This window comes from Erpetoichthys calabaricus, chromosome 3, assembly GCF_900747795.2.
Source record: "Erpetoichthys calabaricus chromosome 3, fErpCal1.3, whole genome shotgun sequence".
Taxonomy (NCBI): Eukaryota; Metazoa; Chordata; class Cladistia; order Polypteriformes; family Polypteridae; genus Erpetoichthys; species Erpetoichthys calabaricus.
This window is the reverse complement of record NC_041396.2, coordinates 195,516,762-195,535,259: the sequence shown is the minus strand read 5'-3', so window position 1 is coordinate 195,535,259 and position 18,498 is coordinate 195,516,762. Positions and strand designations below refer to the sequence as shown.

At 35.6% G+C, this 18,498-nt stretch overlaps 1 protein-coding gene across 2 annotated transcripts in view; it reads right to left on the bottom strand.

Annotated features, from left to right (window-relative positions):
* Positions 1-18,498, bottom strand: part of grik2 (glutamate receptor, ionotropic, kainate 2) — a 781,987-nt gene that overhangs the window by 124,689 nt on the left and 638,800 nt on the right. The gene's annotated exons all lie outside the window — the stretch shown is intronic.

Genomic DNA, 18,498 nt, shown 5'->3' with positions numbered 1-18,498 from the left:
TACAAAATTCAAGATTGCTTATACAATTCAGTTTAAATATCAGAGAGCAAGTCTTTTTTGAATCTATGAAAGTTCAATCAAACCTTTTGGAACTGAAGCTTAACTAAAGCATTGTAGCATAAATATAACTTACATCCTATCCTTACTTAGGAGCAATGGTGCATGGTCTCTTATGCTATTGCAATGCTTAGTCTGGAGTTATTCAAATTTTCCTGTAGTTTTTAAACTGCAACTACATCAAAACTAAAGCATGCAGAAGCCTCAAATTGCATCACCAAGTTTTATAAATCAGATTATTTTTTGGCATATGTTTTCCTGTTTTATGGCTTACATATATTGATATGCTTGAATCCATGCAAAGATTTATAAATGAGACCCCTGGTCTTTAAGCTTAGACTCCAAGAGTGAGAAAGGACAAGGACTCAACTAGCAGTTATATAGTGCAGCCACACATTTTCCGGAGATGACTGCGAGTGGTTTGGTAAAGAATGAATGGTGAACAGGTGGACAGACCTTACAGACAGAGGGCTAAACATACACTCTGGGTTGGCTGTGCACTGATACAGAGTACTAGCAGTCTTTGAGGTATACTGGCAATGTTTTGTAGCTTACCGGCATGCCTGACGGTCTGATCTCTGATGAATTTTATGTATCTGTTCTTGGTCAAATTTCCAAAGGGGACAAACTCCCCTAAACAACCCCCAAGGTCTTCAATCAAGCTGAAGTACATACAGTATCGGCACTCGGAATTCAAGGGAAACAAAAGCTCTGCAATCTAATAAAAGTATATTTAGGCGCTTGAAATTTCAAGAGGGAACAGCTCTATTAAAATTCATACTTAAATGGAGACCACTAGCACTTGTGTATCTCCAATTCAGGCACGGCCTATACTGTATCACTATGACCACTGTGGCAGCTAGGTTTTTGTCTATTTATTGTGCTGATGAATTATGCTTTCTCCTTACTAAATCTTTGTTGTGTTTATTCTTTGTACAATAATTTAATATTGATAAGGGGCCTGTGGTCTAACATTTTATTTTTGGTTGGAGGGACATACGGTGGTGAACCCATCACAATACAGTATATCAATGTGTCTGCACATGTAGTCAAGTTTTGATCTGTTTTTAAAGGTGTGAAATGTTCATAATATGTTTAATGATTTAATATAGATTTTGAATGTAAAGAAACTATTGATTTTCTTGGTCTTTCTCTCAAAACCTAACATGCACTGCTGATAACATACTGTAGACTAAAGACAACAAAAAACTTAATCTCAGCAGTATGAAAGAATTTGTTAATCCCATGAAAAATCAAAGCACACTTTACTACATACTTCATCAAAACACAACATTGATGCTTAGCATTGTTCTGCTGTTCATATGTGTAACTAGAATAATGGTATAAGTGATGTTATGCATACTTGCAATATTAATACAAGAGGATGGTTATCAAAGTGCATTCCTGTCTTTATTCAACTTATTTTTCAATTCTATTCATTATATTATTCAATTCTATTTATTTTCATTATGCACATGAGTGTGATGTACAATAATTACAAATATAGCATAGTTGGAAAATGCACCAAAGAAAATTTTTATAATGTTGAAGAATAAAGTTAAAAACATGATGTAATATAATGCAATATATCAATATTAACAGGACACACACTTACACACACTGTATGTATTTACATATGTATACCAATGGCGGAGTGGTGGCTCTGAGGCTAGGGATCTGCACTGGCAATTGGAAGGTTGCCAGTTCGACTCCCGTAAATGCCAATAGGGACTCTGCTCTGTTGGGCCCTTGAGCAAGGCCCTTAACCTGCAATTGCTGAGCACTTTGAGTAGTGAGAAAAGCGCTATATAAATGCAAAGAATTATTATTATTATTATCTATATATATAATTCACTAAGGCAAGACAACTATGGAAAGCACGCCGGAAGGGGGCGTGGTTTCACTAAGCTGCCCACAAGTAAGACACCCATGGCGCACGCAGGATGGAGCCACGCCCACCAACTCTAAGCCCATTGGATACGACGACAACTCACAGAGCCACGCCCACCAACTCGGACGCGACGCCTCCGAAAACATGCCGTCATTTCTGTTTGTCTGTGCCACAGTGCACATGCAGCTCTGAGCCACGTTGACTTTTCATTAGTCAACCTCAGTGGAACCTTGGTTCACACAGAGGCAGCACAAGAGAGAGACAGAGGCACACACAGGCAGCCCGAAAGAGAGCCACGCACACACAGGCAGCACGACAGAGTCACACAAACACAGGCAGCGCGACAGACAGACCCGCGCAATCCTTTAAAACTGAGGTTAAAACACAATGAAGGAAGCAGTCTTTAAAAACAAATAAACCCTGTGCCTCTTTTTCATTAGCGTCTCACCTGCTTCACCACCCTGCAACAGTCGAGACGCTTTCTCAGCAGCTGACCTTCTCTGTGCCTGACTCCACTACTGTCAGTCGCCTGATTAAAAATGGTGAACTCCTGCAATGTTACTATCTTGCTTGGCTTTTAAATAAAGTTCGGATTTGTTGAAATGTTCCTTTTTTCCCCCCTGTGCTTAAAACTCATTTTAAAAAAAAGTGTTTATACAACTGCTGCAATGTTACAGAGAGAGAGAGAGGGCTCGTGTGCTTCTGAGAGACAGAGGGGGAGGGGGCTGGGGAGGCTTGCGTGCTGCTGAGAGAGAGAGGGGGGGGGGGCTGGGGAGGCTCGCTGCTGAGAGAGGGGGAGGGGGCTCGTGTGCTGCTGAGAGAGAGAAAGGGAGGGGGGGCTAGGGAGGCTCGTGTGCTGCTGAGAGAGAGAGAGAGAGAGGGGGGGGGGGGGCTGGGGAGGCTTGCGTGCTGCTGAGAGAGAGAGGGAGAGGTGGGGGGGGGCTGGGAAGTAACTTTCACCAGCGTGGCCTCCATCGTCACAGACGATCCCGCTTTCAGTCACAGACAATTGTATGTTGCTCTCTCCAGAGGTCCATCTTTTCATTCACTCACACTGGTATCCACAAACCCACCCCATTTGGACAACTGTGTTGTTCAGCAAGTGTTCACCCATCAATACATAATTATGCGGCGTATGTTACGCCCCGGGTTGGCTAGTTATTATTATTACACATACTGTATATACATACACAGTGGTGCAGCTGTGTTGTTTCTTTCAAATTCCATATTTCAGCTTTCATAAGTTAGCCACATTCATAAAATGGATCACTCCCTAGGCAATAATGAAACCTAAATTCAATAAAAGATATCTGAAAACTGGTCCAGAAGTTTCATGACACATTCATTCTAAGGTATTCTAATGCATTCTAAGGTAGACCAAGTGCCACCATGGACACGAAGAAGAGGAAAAAAGCAATAGAAATCCAGTTAATACAAAAAATTAAAAAGAATTATGAAAAAGTAATACGAGCAGTCATCAGCGGCAGCCCTAACAGCAGTATGCTATTCTAATATAATTGTTCTACAGCCTTGATTTAAATGCTGATTCGAATAGTATGTCTCTAATATTAGTAGACAGCAATGAATACTCAAAGCTTTAATTATATATCTAAAAAATCAATAAAAAGAAAATGGACTAACTCAATATCCAGAGCTGTTTCCTGCCTTCAACAATGTTTATAAAAAAAAAAAAATTAATGAGGGCATTTGTTCAAGCATGTTCTAAAATAACATTAGTCCCTAATCTACCAGTCAGCCATTTTTTGTTCTTTCAATACTGTAGTGCACTGGGATGTTTGCCAGTGCTGACACAGCTGATTTTGACTCATTTCATTGGTCTTTTAGGTAGCTTGCTATCTTTAGAAGGGCCACTTGCTTTGGTCATATCGGAATGATGATCATGCAACTATCGCAGCCATTAACCTTTTATACTTTCCCCTTCCACTGTTACTGAAGCTGATGATTTGAATATGGCATGGCAGCTCATATTGTTGTCAACTCAGTTTTGATGTCAGCTACTACTGAGTCAGTTCAGTTACATTTTTGAAACAGGGAGCTAATCATGGTGGTTTTTTTAAGTCGTTTATCAACACAATGTTACTGGTCCTTTACTAGGTACACTCAAGCACACTCTGTTTCTCATATCTTGACAACTTAAGCAAACTACCAATATGCCTTTTTACTGAGGAAAACATCCAGATAAATGAATGTATGACCACTAACAACTCTACATAAGCTTTATAGTAGCCAAAACAACTCCTATTGGTTGCAAGGAGGCAGCACTCTCCATTGATCCACCTGCTTTAGTAAACCACTCCATTTAAATGACATTTAGTTGAAAGTACAATAACACCTGCAGCAACTCGGGAATGACTACCTGGGACTACGGCGGTAAGTACATGAATGGCCTCCAAGATAAAAGATGAGATTCTGAAAAATAGGACATTACTCGTGTCAAGTTGGTTTGAAGCCAAAGATTCCATCTTATACATAATGTGACTAAAGTGTAAATTGCAGGATTTCTGAAGGTAAGATTACAGACATTGTAATATCTTGAAAGCTGCAGTGTGCAGATTTGGCATCAATTTCATTTTGGGAAGCAAAGATAGAGAGCTTAACCTCAGTTAGTAAGGGGCAGAGGACAAATGCCCAGTGATACAGTTGTAAATCTTCAAGGTTTAGTTCTGCTGCATCTCTAAATCAGATAAAAAGAATTCAATTGAATATTAAATGATCTATTCGTACAGGCTTTCAAATGCGATAAGTGATCTGCCACTGACCCAAAGCCTTACTGGAGAAGAGACTGTCACCAAAAAGAAATGTAAAATTAAAAATATTTTATTTATATATATATATATATATATCCTGTATAAAACAGCAAGGCATTTGTCATCTTTGGAAACCGCAGTGGTTCAAGTGACAGTTTGCTATTGCTTCTCTGTGAATTATGAGTGCTACAGTTTAATGTTCCTTAATTTGCAGAAAGTATGTATTACCAATGATTTTTAAATGTCTTTCTTTTAACCTGCCTAAGCCAATAGCTGTTCATTGCCTCATATGTACAGTATGTATGTATTTCCTACAGGGATGCATTTGGGTTACTTTTAGTGCAGTCATTTTTTTCTTTACCATCAATCATTTAATTGTTTCATTACTAATTTACTGTCAACAAATCTTTATTTTTCAGAAAAAGGGTCACTTTAATATTCATCCAACAATACAGGCATGAGAATGCACACACTTCACACACCACTATTAGGTAGCAATAATAACCACTTTGTCACTGTGCTGTCCCCATACCTTGAAAAAAAACAACAATGAAAATACTGGTGTGCCTATATTGTTTTACCTACAACATCCATTGATAGGAAACACAGCATTTCTAACAAGTTGCACTGAAAGGGGTTGTGTTTTTGCTTTTGCATTTTTTCCTCAAGTTTCCACTTATATACTGTATAATTAATATATTCAGACAGTTTGAGCTATGCTCTTTGAATTCAAAAGCCAATTTATGCCACACGTGGTCAGTTAACATTATTAAAAGAAAGTTATTAAAAAAAATGCCCCAGTCATACTGAATACAACATTTTCACCATTGAAACCAACGTATTTTACCTCTCTAAAGTTTATTGAAAGACAGTATAATATCTGAAAATGATACACCACGTTTTCTGAATTTATGCACTGTGATAGCAATTTATTTTAATGAGACATTTTTATGTACTGTATGTTATATATTTATTTTGTAAATTATAATAATGTAAGCTACTTATCCATTAAACATTTTTTTTCTCAGGATGTTTAGTTCGCTTAAGGTTGTTTGTAAATGTCTATTTCTTTTTTCATAATTCTTCCATTATACATAAAAATATGCAAAAATACAGTTGTCATAATAGAACAGATCCAGGCATTGGGAGTAATTTCTCGACCAGCTCACTGAATGTAGTTTTTATGCTTTCCTCTCATTTGTGTCAATGCTTTAAGGGTGACCAACTTTTCTGATTTCTTACTATGATATACAATAGGACAATTCACAAAATACACCCTTTAATAGACTAGTGTTATATCCAGAATTGGTTTTAAGTTTGTAATCCAGATTACTAATATAATATCAGCTCTTCATATCCCTGTAAATTCAGAAAATGATATTATTATTATTGTAATAATAATAACTGTAATTAAACAGAAAAAATCAACAATCTTATTGCAGTGTCAGCTAATCAGGAAAGTTTTAAGGCCTATGTGCTTGACCTATAAATGTAATTTTGGAAAATTCTTATACATGGTTAAAATTATTAATGGCTTCATATTAAAAATAATAATACATTTTATTTACATAGCACATTTCTCATGCTTAATGCACTTGTTTGTTGTCCAAGAATTAAAGGGGAATATTTCTGCATGTCTTAGTTAAAACTAAAAACACTGTTAAGAATAAATAGAAAAGTAGAGATAAGTAAGAGATAAACAGTCATCTCATTTGGATGGCATTTTTTTACTTAGCAAAGATCTACCAAAAGGAATTGCACTTCCACATTAGTTGGTCAACAACCAAAACATCTGCACAGTCTCCAGGCTAAACTACTTTCTTGGTATTTAAGGCCAAATCCACAAAAGAACTAATCACAGTATTGGGAGGTGAAGCGTTCATTGCTTTATCACTATAACACCAAGAAACAAGGTTTTAACTAGTAGCCAAAACTTCTGCCACAAAATAAGAAGCATGGAATTATAGAAGTTATGGATGTAGACCTGGAGAAAAACAAACTTAGAATGTTTAAATTTACCCATTAATCAAGTTTTTAATGTGTAAATGAAGTTTAAATTTATTGCATAGAATTAATTTAATTCTTATATTGAAAAGAGTAACAGAAGTATAAAACTATACTGTATATGATGGTTATCCTGATTTCACAGAAAAGTAAATAGACAATCAAAGCAGATACAAGTGTGGCAAAACTGTCCTAGCAAAGCTGCCTAGCTACCTGCAGACTACTCTGAAAATAAATGTTCTCTAATCTACATTGATTTGAAACGACTCAAAGCAGCCTGACTACTGTACTCTCAAAAGTGTGTAAATGTTAGGTAGATGTTTGCCAAGCTAAAAAAAAAAAACAAAAAAAAAACAAAAAGCAGTGCAGTCCATTTGAGAAAGGAGAGTCAGCAAATGTTCTTTTTAACTAGTGAATGTCTTGCTTCGCTTCACTTGTAAATGTTTAATCTTATAAGTAAGGCATAGATTTTTGAGTATTCTGCAAAAGCAGATTTCGCAACAGACTAACAAAAACACCCTTGGGGTATGTACTTGTTCACAACCTTTTTACCTTAAACTTTGAATTTATTGTGTCATTTGGCAGCACAGTTGAGCAAATTTTCCTTTAGTTCATAGAACTTGTGGAAAAGTAGCATGAATAAATAGTTTTGGAAAATGGGTGTCCAAGTGATAAAAACATTTACTGATTACAATTTCTTAATGTACTACTTTGCTAAATTTTATGTGATAAACTGCTTCTAAGGCAAATATGAAATATTAATTAGGTAACAATATATTAACTGTGAGCAACCAATGTTTTACCATCTTGTAATTGACTGCATTAGAATAAATTGACCATGAAATAAAAACACTTAATATTGTCCAACACATTTTCTTTATAAGTCCGGTGATATGATGCAGAGTCAAAGCCTATTACTAGTAAGCTATGACTTAGTAAAAAATATTGTATTTTCATAGCACAAAAGGTTAATGAACAAGGTGATTAAAAGAAAGTGTAGTAAACATATTCAATTAAAATACAACAGAATATGATATGAACAACAAATATAACAAAAGAAAGTAATTATAAATAATTTGTTAGGATAAATCCTGGTGCCAGAGAGTGATGACATGTTGCATGTTGATTGAATTATGCAAGTAAGAATTTCACTGTACTTTGTAAATGTGAAAATAATGACCCTAATAACCTAGAAATCAGAAGCCACATTAAGATCAGTTTAAGGCAACTGAAATAAATTCATTAAAAAATTGAGAATAGCAAGAAATTGCTCTTGACAATAAAGTATTAATGACATTGAAACTGAGAACATGAGCCAAATATTGGGGTGTGCAGTTAAACCCATCTACAAATTTGAGTGTAATATGACTCTTTCACGTTCAGTACATACTGTATGAGGGCCCTGCAGCTGAGTTTAAAACACATTGCAGTCCCAGAAATAAACATTATGGTAATCTCGCCTAGAAGTAATAAAAGAATGGATTAGGCATTCAGCATCCTTTTGGGGCAGAAAAGGGCACAGTCATGCAATTTTCATCAAGTGAAAAGCAATCCTTTAACAAGGGCATTTATATAAGCTTTAAAGGACAAGGTTGTCTCAAAAGAAAATTCCACCCCCAATTACAGTACGTCCACTATGAGAAGCCTAAATATCAAAAATGCCAACAAACAAGTCAGTAAGTTACTAACTGCCATTTAAAATTAACTCTGTTCAGGATTTTCTTCATTTAATATCAGTCTTTAACTGGCGAATACAAAACAAACAGGCATTTTACTTTTAACAAATGAATCCTTTGTGGCATAAATAAAACGATGTAAATATGTTTGTCATCAAGATACTAATGAGCATTCTGTCCCAACTGTTTGATAATGACACCCAACCAAACAAGGTAAATATTAAATAACACAGGATCAATCATTAAATGCTGAGAACTGGAAAAACGCTGACTGCCATATGATGCTTCCTGTTATTTACCTTAATGCTGTATATAAAATATATTTAATGCAATCTAATCCATTCTTGACAGTATCAAAAGCCAGAATAAATAAAGGCAAAACAAAACAGCAGCTAAAAGTAAGCCATTGACAGCTTTAACTAGCGCAATTTTGGCACTATACTTGGAATAAAAGCCAGAATAAAATGTCTCAAAAAACCTTTGATCTTGAATTTTCAATTCTAAAGAGAACAATATTATTATGTTTGACAGATTTTTAAAGTCTACTCATGTCTATAAAAAATCAACGTGATGTATAGGGAATGGGAATTAGGAGAGTGCATTCTTTGAAACAGAATAAGTCTTCATATAAGAAATAAATGTACATTTTATTTTGAAAAAGATCAAATAAAGCCCATTGATATACATGAGGGAGAAGTGGTTGAGAAGAATGCGTCCATTCCACAGAGGCAGTGACTGGGCACATGTCTGAATCCAGTTGCCTGGACTTCTGTGCATGACTACATTGAGCAATATGCTGAACTAGAGCATGTTATCAAAGGTGTTACTTAAAACAGAGTAAACACAACATTAAAGTCAACATGTCTGCTTAAGCATGCTGCGTAGTACAATCTGTCTGATGTGAATTAAAACTTCTTATGTGAAAATTTGTGTTTCCCTTTGAAAACAGTAAAAACTTCAGTGTTATTTTTACAAATTGCAACTTGTAAATTATTTATTGTCATTGCCTTTTTAATGATGTTTGCTTTGTTTAGAGTAGAACTAAACAAAGTTTGTTTAATCCAACTATTGTATTTCCTTTTTACTGAAAATTATAAAGAAAATTATAATCAATGAATGTGTACTGGAGGAGTCTTCAAGTATTCATCACATAATCGTGAATGTTGAAACAAATTTAGAATTTCCAATCAACCTCACATACACATCCATGAGATGTGAAATGAAACTGTAATGCTTGGTAAAAAACACACATACTAGAAAGCATGGTTAACCGGAAAATAAAATTCAATATATAATATATCAGCAAACCACATATTTGTATCAATCAAAACTAACTAAGATATGTCCATATTTTGAAATATATGGTATATTAAAATATACAAACATGTTTCTACTTGGTACTAGAGCTGCAAGAAAACAATGTCAATGCAGATTGCATGACTATCTGTACTTATTATTATCTGTACTGTTATTTCTTGGCTTTCCAAAAATGAGTTTTGTAATGACATGCTAATATTCTCAATTTCTATCAACATACTGATGATGTTTATATATTTGTAAATTACAACTCTTCCAATGTTAAAAGGGAATTGATAGCATAAAATATTCTAAATATATTAAAAGGTGTCATTTTGCTTGGCTTTTCTCTACATTCATTCTGGTCAGAATGCTTCCACAATTTTACACTTTAAGCATCCATCATTTCATCCAAAATTTGCCAAGGTTTAAATACAGAGGTTTGTGCTTCATCCCTTTTTTCAATTCCATAGTTTTTTTTCATATTTCTTTTCATATGCATACTGCCTTCATTTCATTGGTGAACATTTGACATTTTTATCCATATTATGTTTAACTGTGTAGTGAAAAGTCAAGCAAAATGACACCTTTTATTGGCGAACTAAAAAGATTACAATATGCAAGCTTTCGAGGCAACTCAGACCCCTTCTTCAAGCAAGATGTAATACAGAAACTGGAGTTCCCTGTGTTTATATATACACTAGGACAAATAACAACATTGGTAAATCTTTAAGTGAGAAATCTTAAAAGTAAAAAATTAATAGACCTCTTCAGGCTAAGATTCATTTAACAAGAGAGAAGAACAATGTATGGTCAAGATCTTTGGATAAGATAACTGTCCAGCAAAGTCTTTTGAAGTTTCTGATGAGTTTTTCAATACAATGTGGGTCTGTAGTCAGGTTGCCTGTGTCAGTCTGAGAGATGCAAACAATCCTCATACCTGGCCATAAAACTCTTGTCTCTATTTAAACCATGTTGTAATGTATTAAATTTTAGCATGAGTTTAACTTCCCATTCTTTTCTCTCTTGCTGTGTTTTGAAGTTGCCCATAAGCACTGTGACTTTAAAGTCCCTCTCACAGTGTCCATGGCTGTTGAAGTGGGCCGCTACAGGAACATCTGTGTTGCCACGTTTAATGTGGAACCTGTGTAAATTCATTCTCTGGCGGAGTGTTTGTCCAGTTTCTCCCACATAGAGTGCAGTGTCAGGACATTTCATGCAGAGAATTAGGTAGACCACATTAGATGATCTGCAGGAAAATGATCCCTTTATGTGATGTTCAAGTCGGCAGTGTACTATAACTATATGGTCTGTATTATAAATGTGAGCACACGTTTCACATCTTTTCTGTAGACAGGGAGATGTGCCATTTTCTGTTGGTTCACTTAGGGAGCTTCGGACAATTAGTTGCTGCAGATTTGCTGGTTGTCTGTATGCCGGGAGGGGAGGTTCAGGAAATATATTTTTCAGTGTTTGGTCATTGTTTAGCATTGGCTGAAGTTCTTTTATAATTTTTCGAAGTGCTTCAAGATGTGGGTTGTAGGTGACAACAAGGGGGATGTGGTTCTTATTGTCTTTGTTTTTATATTCCAGAAGAATCTTTAACTGTGAAAAGGCTTCTGATGTGTTTGACAGAGAGAGGGGCTAGTCAAGAAACTGCAGGAGGCAGAATCCAGGGCACAGTATGCAGATATTTGCAGAATCAGCTTAAACACTGGAAACATCATTGGTTGTCGTGAGAAGTTATTCTGAAGTAGCCACGGTAAAGAAGTGTTTAATAGGAGTCGATAATGTACACACTGATGTTCTTGATTTATGTAAATGACTTAGATAAACTCCTGACAATAAACTGCATTAAGCAGATTCAAAAATGTATGGGTTAATTTTCACATGTCATTGAAGTGAATTAGCAGTTACCTTATAGTTACACATTTACACATTATTTTAATTAAACTAGTGGGATACTGATTCACACAACTAGCATCATCAGAACTGACAGAAAGGTTCTCTGCATTGAACGTACAGCTGCTTTTGCAATCATTTTTTAAGATGTTGTGGCAAGGTGTCCTGGGAATGAAATGGATGTTTTTCTGGACGAGCTTACTTTATCCTTTATTTTAGCAGTGCTGTCTCTGTCAAATGTACCAACCCCCAATTCCTGTCCTTCTGTTTTGTTTATCCACGTAACCAATCACAACACAATAAACATCTTTGTATTCACTACTACTACACAACCGTGCCCCCATGTTTAATACATGCTTTAATGCATTTCATCATGAAAATGATATCAAGTATACATCCTAACATTCTAACAGCACACAGCTCCAAGAGGATAGCTCTTGGAAATCTAAATAAACTTAGAAGACTCATAATCACCTGTAAATACAAGCTCTGCTGAACTGAATTCCTTTATTGTCACTGTATGGTACAATGAGATTCAATATGCAGCTCCTTCATAAAATATTTTTCCTATAAAATGATAATAATAATAATAATGTAGATGCTGATGGCTTTCCTGAGACAGTCTGTACTATAAATGTCCTGTAGGACTGGAAGCTGTATCTTCTGCTGTAAGCTGTAATTCCCTGTGCTCTCCACACAACCTGTGCAACTGTGACACCACACACAAATATAATAAATAGGTTAAAATACTCTCTTTGGTGCACTGAGAGTAACAACTCTAAAGCAGCTACGGTATTTGGAATGGTTTGGCGCACCATTATATTGTTACAGAATGATTACAATCAAGTGCCTTAAATTTGAAAACAATATACAATTAATTACGGTGTATTTGATAAAGCCCACATCATGGATGTGAATCTAAAAAGGAAAGACCACAGAAAGAGTAGCACTGCTTTGACATTGGACGCCACCAGTTTGCAAATTCGAGCAGTAAAGTGCGTACATATGGTGTGAGGCTGCGGTGAAAATGTGCATGGCATACGTACTGTTTATATATGAGGCCCTAGGTCTTATAAGCAGCTAAACAGCTGGTTAACCACTGTACCAATGTGCTATCCCAAACTACCGTTGGTTTGAGAAAATTATTTGTAAAATCTGTAGTAAAATTCAAAAATATACAAAATGTTTTGATATAAAAGGTTTTAAAATCATGATATTGATTTAAATATGCATCTGCATGTCTTAGATTACTCAGAAAAACAATTTTGAATTTCTGTCAAACTATTACTACTATTACTGTATATACTGATTAAATTCACATTAATCAAAGTTCTATTAAATGCAACATGTGCAGTGGATGCTTATTACTGGAATCTTTGATTCTTAGTTGGACACAGGGAAATCACTCTGCAGATATAAATTTGGAGGAAAATCAAAAACATTTCCCTTAAACATAAGCCCTTTTAACTATGTGCCACAGCAAAAAAAAAAAAATCTGAATCACTCTTAATGGACTGACTATAAGATGGACACTCATCAGCAAGACATTCACAATATGAAAAAAATATTTCAACACTCAGAACCAAGAGATAAACACCCAAGATCCCCAAGAGTCATAAATTAAGTAATCTCTCCAGTTTATTTTTGTTTATTTGTCAGTGATGTCTAAGCTTTTATCGCTTCTTTTGTGACACTGCACATTGTGCCTACACAATGTATGTACAATCCCTATAAAAAAAAAAAAATTCACCACCCTTGGAAGTTTTCACATTTCCACCTTGATAAAAGGATGTGTTTCTGTGCCCGTCTTTGTGTCCATCTGGTTGCTACGTCTCTGCCATCTAAAAAGATGGCACACCACAAACATTTTTAGTAATAAAGGGCATTGTATTTGTCATTCCAATAGACAGCGCATCACAGACATTAACACTTCTTTTACTAATTCCATACCAAATGGCATATAACAGAGACATATGCATTGCATGGTGCACTGCAAATGTTATCATGTTGATTACTTAGATTTCAACCCGCCTTAAATGGGTAACATAGGTAGTTTTTATTATACAGCAATAAATCACAGTGGATTTGTTTTATTGATGCTGATCAACAGAAAAAGACTCCTTAAAAGTAAAACAGATCCCTGCAAACAGGTCTAAATTAATTATAAATATAAAACAGAAAACAGTTGATTGCATTAGTATTCATTTCCTTACGTGTGACACACCTAAATCATCACTGATGCAGTCATCTGGTTTTGGAATTCACATAATTAATTAAAGGAAATCACCTGTCTGTAGTGAAGAGGTTTCAACCTATTGTAGTATAATATGACCCTGTATCAGGAAATGAACACTATATATGTGTGTGTACATGCTATATCATGAAAATCCAAAATGTTTCAACGAGAAAAACACTCATCACCTCAAGAACAGCAATTTAATTTCATTTTTACTCTTTTATCTTTGACTTTTTACCTACTTGTAGTTACTTGCTCACAATACCTGCTTAACACTTTGGTTTTGGTCACCTCAGTTTATTTGGTGTTTTCTGACCCAGCCTGCGACTACTTTTTTGGCTAACCCCCTGTACTGTGCTTCAGTTGTTACCATAAGCATAATGTACAGCAACTTCCACAAACATGATATCTAGAGGTTTACCTGCCCAAATTTTTATCAAGTAAAGTTTTACGATCATTCATCTGTCTTGCCTAAAACAAGTTTCCTTGATACTGATGTTCTATAAATTGCTTTACATTTGAAAACATCTGCCAATACTGTACGAAAATAAGCTGAAATGATCTGATGAAGAGACATTAATGACACTTGAGCCAGATCCTATGTTGGTTGAGACTTGAGTTGATGTGAGATTGCTAACAGAGTTATCAAAATGTCATCCCCCTGAATTGTCTTTGGATAACTTTTTGAGTACTTTGTATTTATAGCAGATATATTTTAACAAGTATTTACCAAAAATATTTACACTTGAGGGTTCCATAACTAGGGTATGACTTTAATGTATATAGTTCTCATTTCTCCTGAAGAGATTCATTTGAGGCATACTTTGTTTAATAGAAATGAGTGAACAGAGACCTTACAGCTCTGAAATAGGCACAATTATATTTGCTAAAGCAAATCTTTATAGACTGCCCTGAATCAGATCAAACCTATCACATAAAGATTGAATGATATTCTGTTTTTGGATAAAAAAAAATCACTTTCAGTGGCAGCAACCAGCAGGAGTACATCTTGTAGTTAACAATCACTATGTCTAGAACAAGTGAATTTCGCAAACCCTGTAGAAACTGATTTCTTTCCTGTCTCATAATTTCAGCACCATTCTTTTTTTTTTAATTTGAGCCGCAAGAGCAAAGTGGGATTATAATAAATCTAATTAAAATAACTTAACCATAAATTAATTTTCCAAAGTGTATTTTTCCATTGCACATTTTTCCACATGTAACTAAGATTATATTACAAATACAGGGTACTATAGTGTTAAGCAGTAGCTTGCTTTGGACCATGAAAACAGCCATCTGAAAAACACAGATAAGTCTATGCAAAGCAACTGCATTTAACATTTCAACAGCTCATCTTGAGCAAGTAAAATGTTTTAAAAATGAAAAAGGTAATAGATATTGAGCTAAACATTAAAGTAAGTCAGAAGTAAAGTTAATAATATTCAATGATACATTTATCTATAAACTGACAAAATGCTCACAAAGTTGTTTAGGCATATTAATTTACATAAGGATTTTCAGCATAAAATTTATTCCTGTACATCTTACAAATGCTGGTCTGTGTATTTTCTTCACAAACCTTTTTTTTTGCATTACTTTCCCACAAAGGGGGAAAGAAAATCCCCTAGGAAATTGTGTATGAGCTTTCGATAGAACATCTTCCATGAATAAAATAGGCTAAATACAACTTTTCAGGAAAATACGGCTTTCCTTTCTGATGGGTAAGCCACCAAGCATTTTATTAAGCAGAAGGAAATATACAATAATTGCACACTATATGGGAAACTATGTAATTAATGGGAACAAATGTCCTCTTTGCAACCAACCGGTTATTGTGCACTGAAATACACCATGGATTGACATTTAGAAAGCTAATCATTCAAATATGTCCATATTCCAAACCTTATATTGATATTTAGTTTTCAGAAAATTAAAACTAGGGATTAAAAAAAAAGTTTTATGTTTTAAAGAGCAAAATATCACATTACCTTAACCTGCTGTGGGATCAGGTAGTGTTATTGTTTAGCACTGCTGCATTATGAGTCCAGGATTCAAATCTTGCATCTGGAAGTTGTGCATTTAGTTTCAAAAAAATCTAACCATCTATTTTCTAACTCATTTATTTATCTATGTAGGTCTGAGCATCAGGTAGCAGCGACAGTACATTTCTAGGCATACTCATGCACTCATCCACACTTCACAGTGGGCCACTTACACTAACACATGTCTTTGGGATGTGAGAAGAAACCTGGAGTACACGTTGGGGGGGGGGGGGGGGGGGGACAAATATTCCACACAGGCAGTTCCTGGGTTTTTAGTTTTTATCCAAAAGGGGGATTCTGTGAGACACCAGTGCCTCAGTAATTGCTAAATATTGTTTATATAAATTAATTTTTACACAGTTTTTTATATGGTATCAAAAACTCCATTCAACTGATATTTCTTTAAATTTGTAGTATATGAGAAGCTGCATAATTCTGTACACTGGTTTTTCCACATACTTGCCTGTGAAATATGTAAGAGAATCATACAGTATTTGCTGATAGAGCTGTTTAATGCAGCGAAGTACTGCAAAAATGCATTGATTACCTGGGTGTGTAATTCAGAGAGAGAATGGAGAAGACCCCAGAGCTACTGCACCCATGGATACAGCAGTACAATGTAATACAGTTCAATAACAGGAACAATTAACTCTGTTACATCAATGCATGAAAGAGTACAGAATGAGCCACTGTTCAACTAATGTCACTACTGTATTCAGAAAAATACCATTTGAAAAAAAGAGCAAACAGAGCCTGGCACCTCCTGTGCAGTAACAGATGGGCAAAAGTCAGTCAGGCCTCCTCAGTCAATATATCTGAATCCCTTTTAGCATTTAAAAAAATAATAAAGAAAGCTTTTTGTTTTAAAACTCACTTCAGATGATTTGTAACTATTGTACACAATGGAATCACCATACAGCGTTCCAGGTGCCTCATTTATTAAACTTTGTGTGGATTTGAGCGTGAAAATATGCACAAACCAAAAAACAGGAAAATGCATACACCAAAAAAAAAACAAAAAATATAGATTTCCACCTTGAAACAACTATATATGGATCACGCTAATAAACCTCATACATATATAATGAACAGAGTTACCTGTAAAGTTTGATAGTGGAGACAACTGAAAAGAGAGGAAGAAAGCATAACTTTGATGATTGCAAAATAGAAATTCTCGTCTATGAAACAGAGGTGGGCAGAGGACTTTAATTTTTTAGTTTAAGTGTGGGTGTCTCTAACGAGTGAAAATATGCAGATTGGCAACAAGTTACTGCTGGTATAAATGGTGATGTAAATGCCATGAGCTCTACCGACCATACCATAATGGGGGAGAAAAAAAATTACAGTGAGATCTCAAGGTGCATGCGAATAAACTGATTGTCCAGCACAGGCAAAGTATGAGTGGAACAAGAGGAGGAAAAAAGACATCCACTCTCTCTGAGTTCAATCTGTCAATAGCATCCTGGATCTCAGTTAGGAGATACAGATATGGCAAATGTGACAGCTGTGGGGAAATCATGTTAAAAAAACAAAATAAAACAAAAAAACACACACACACAGAGCCTTTCAACAACCATGCTAGTGCATTAGACACATTTGTCAGACCTTTAATGAAAATCTTTATTATGACAAAGGCAGTTACGGCTGTTGATGAATAAGTCAGTTTGACTACAGTGAGGTTGGTCCCAGCAGAGTCTGGCCACGTCCTCACAGCAGGAAGGGCAGCTGCCTCAGTAGATGGGTAGGGAGTGAGGTCACCTGGAATTTCAACGAATTCAGGGGGTGGAAGGTTATGCAGACCTTCTTTGAATGGTAGAGAAACATCCCACCTGATGCATCCAGATACCTGCACCTGCTTCCAGCACAGTGGGCATCATGGAGCTCAAACCTGGTTGAGATATTCAAGAACTGTTGGCTAGTTCCTCCTGGTATGTCCCTGTTACCAGAAAGCCAACTGTTGTCAAAACTTGAATATGAACAGATATAGCTGGGTTTCAGTCACTCTCTCTTTCTAATACCAGACCCAGCACAAAGTTCCAAGAGAATGGCTCTTGGGAGTCTAAATTGGCTCAGAAGTCAGTCATTATAATGGGCAAGCTCACTCCCTCTGTATATGACCTTTTACATAGTCCTCAAGCAGTGCCAAAAAATGAGCTATGAATAGGCTGTAATGAATGAAATTTATAGCTTTCTGTACACATGCAGTGAATGACACCTGTATTTTTACTTAATACAATTATTGTTAACAAGTGATTGTACTGGTTTCTAATCTTGAGAAGTGACAACAGGTAGCTTATATAAATTGACGAAAAAACAAAAAGCTTTTCAATGCAAATATGCAGCCCTCATAAAAGGAAAGGAAAAACAGAGTCTTTACATCATATTGATGACTTTTGAAGTTTAATGTGTTTGTTGTGTCAAGGCGCATTATAATAACAGCTCAGTAATATTAATTATTATATCTGTGAGCTGTCATTTACCTGACTTGGCTGCATTTCCTTACTTGATCCAGGGTGTTGTCATGTCCCAGGCTCTCAGAGTTGGTGTTCCCTCATCAAATTTTGTTTTATAAATCCCGATGTTTGCGTGGGAAGTTGCGTATGCACATTTCAAGCCTCTTTTTGTA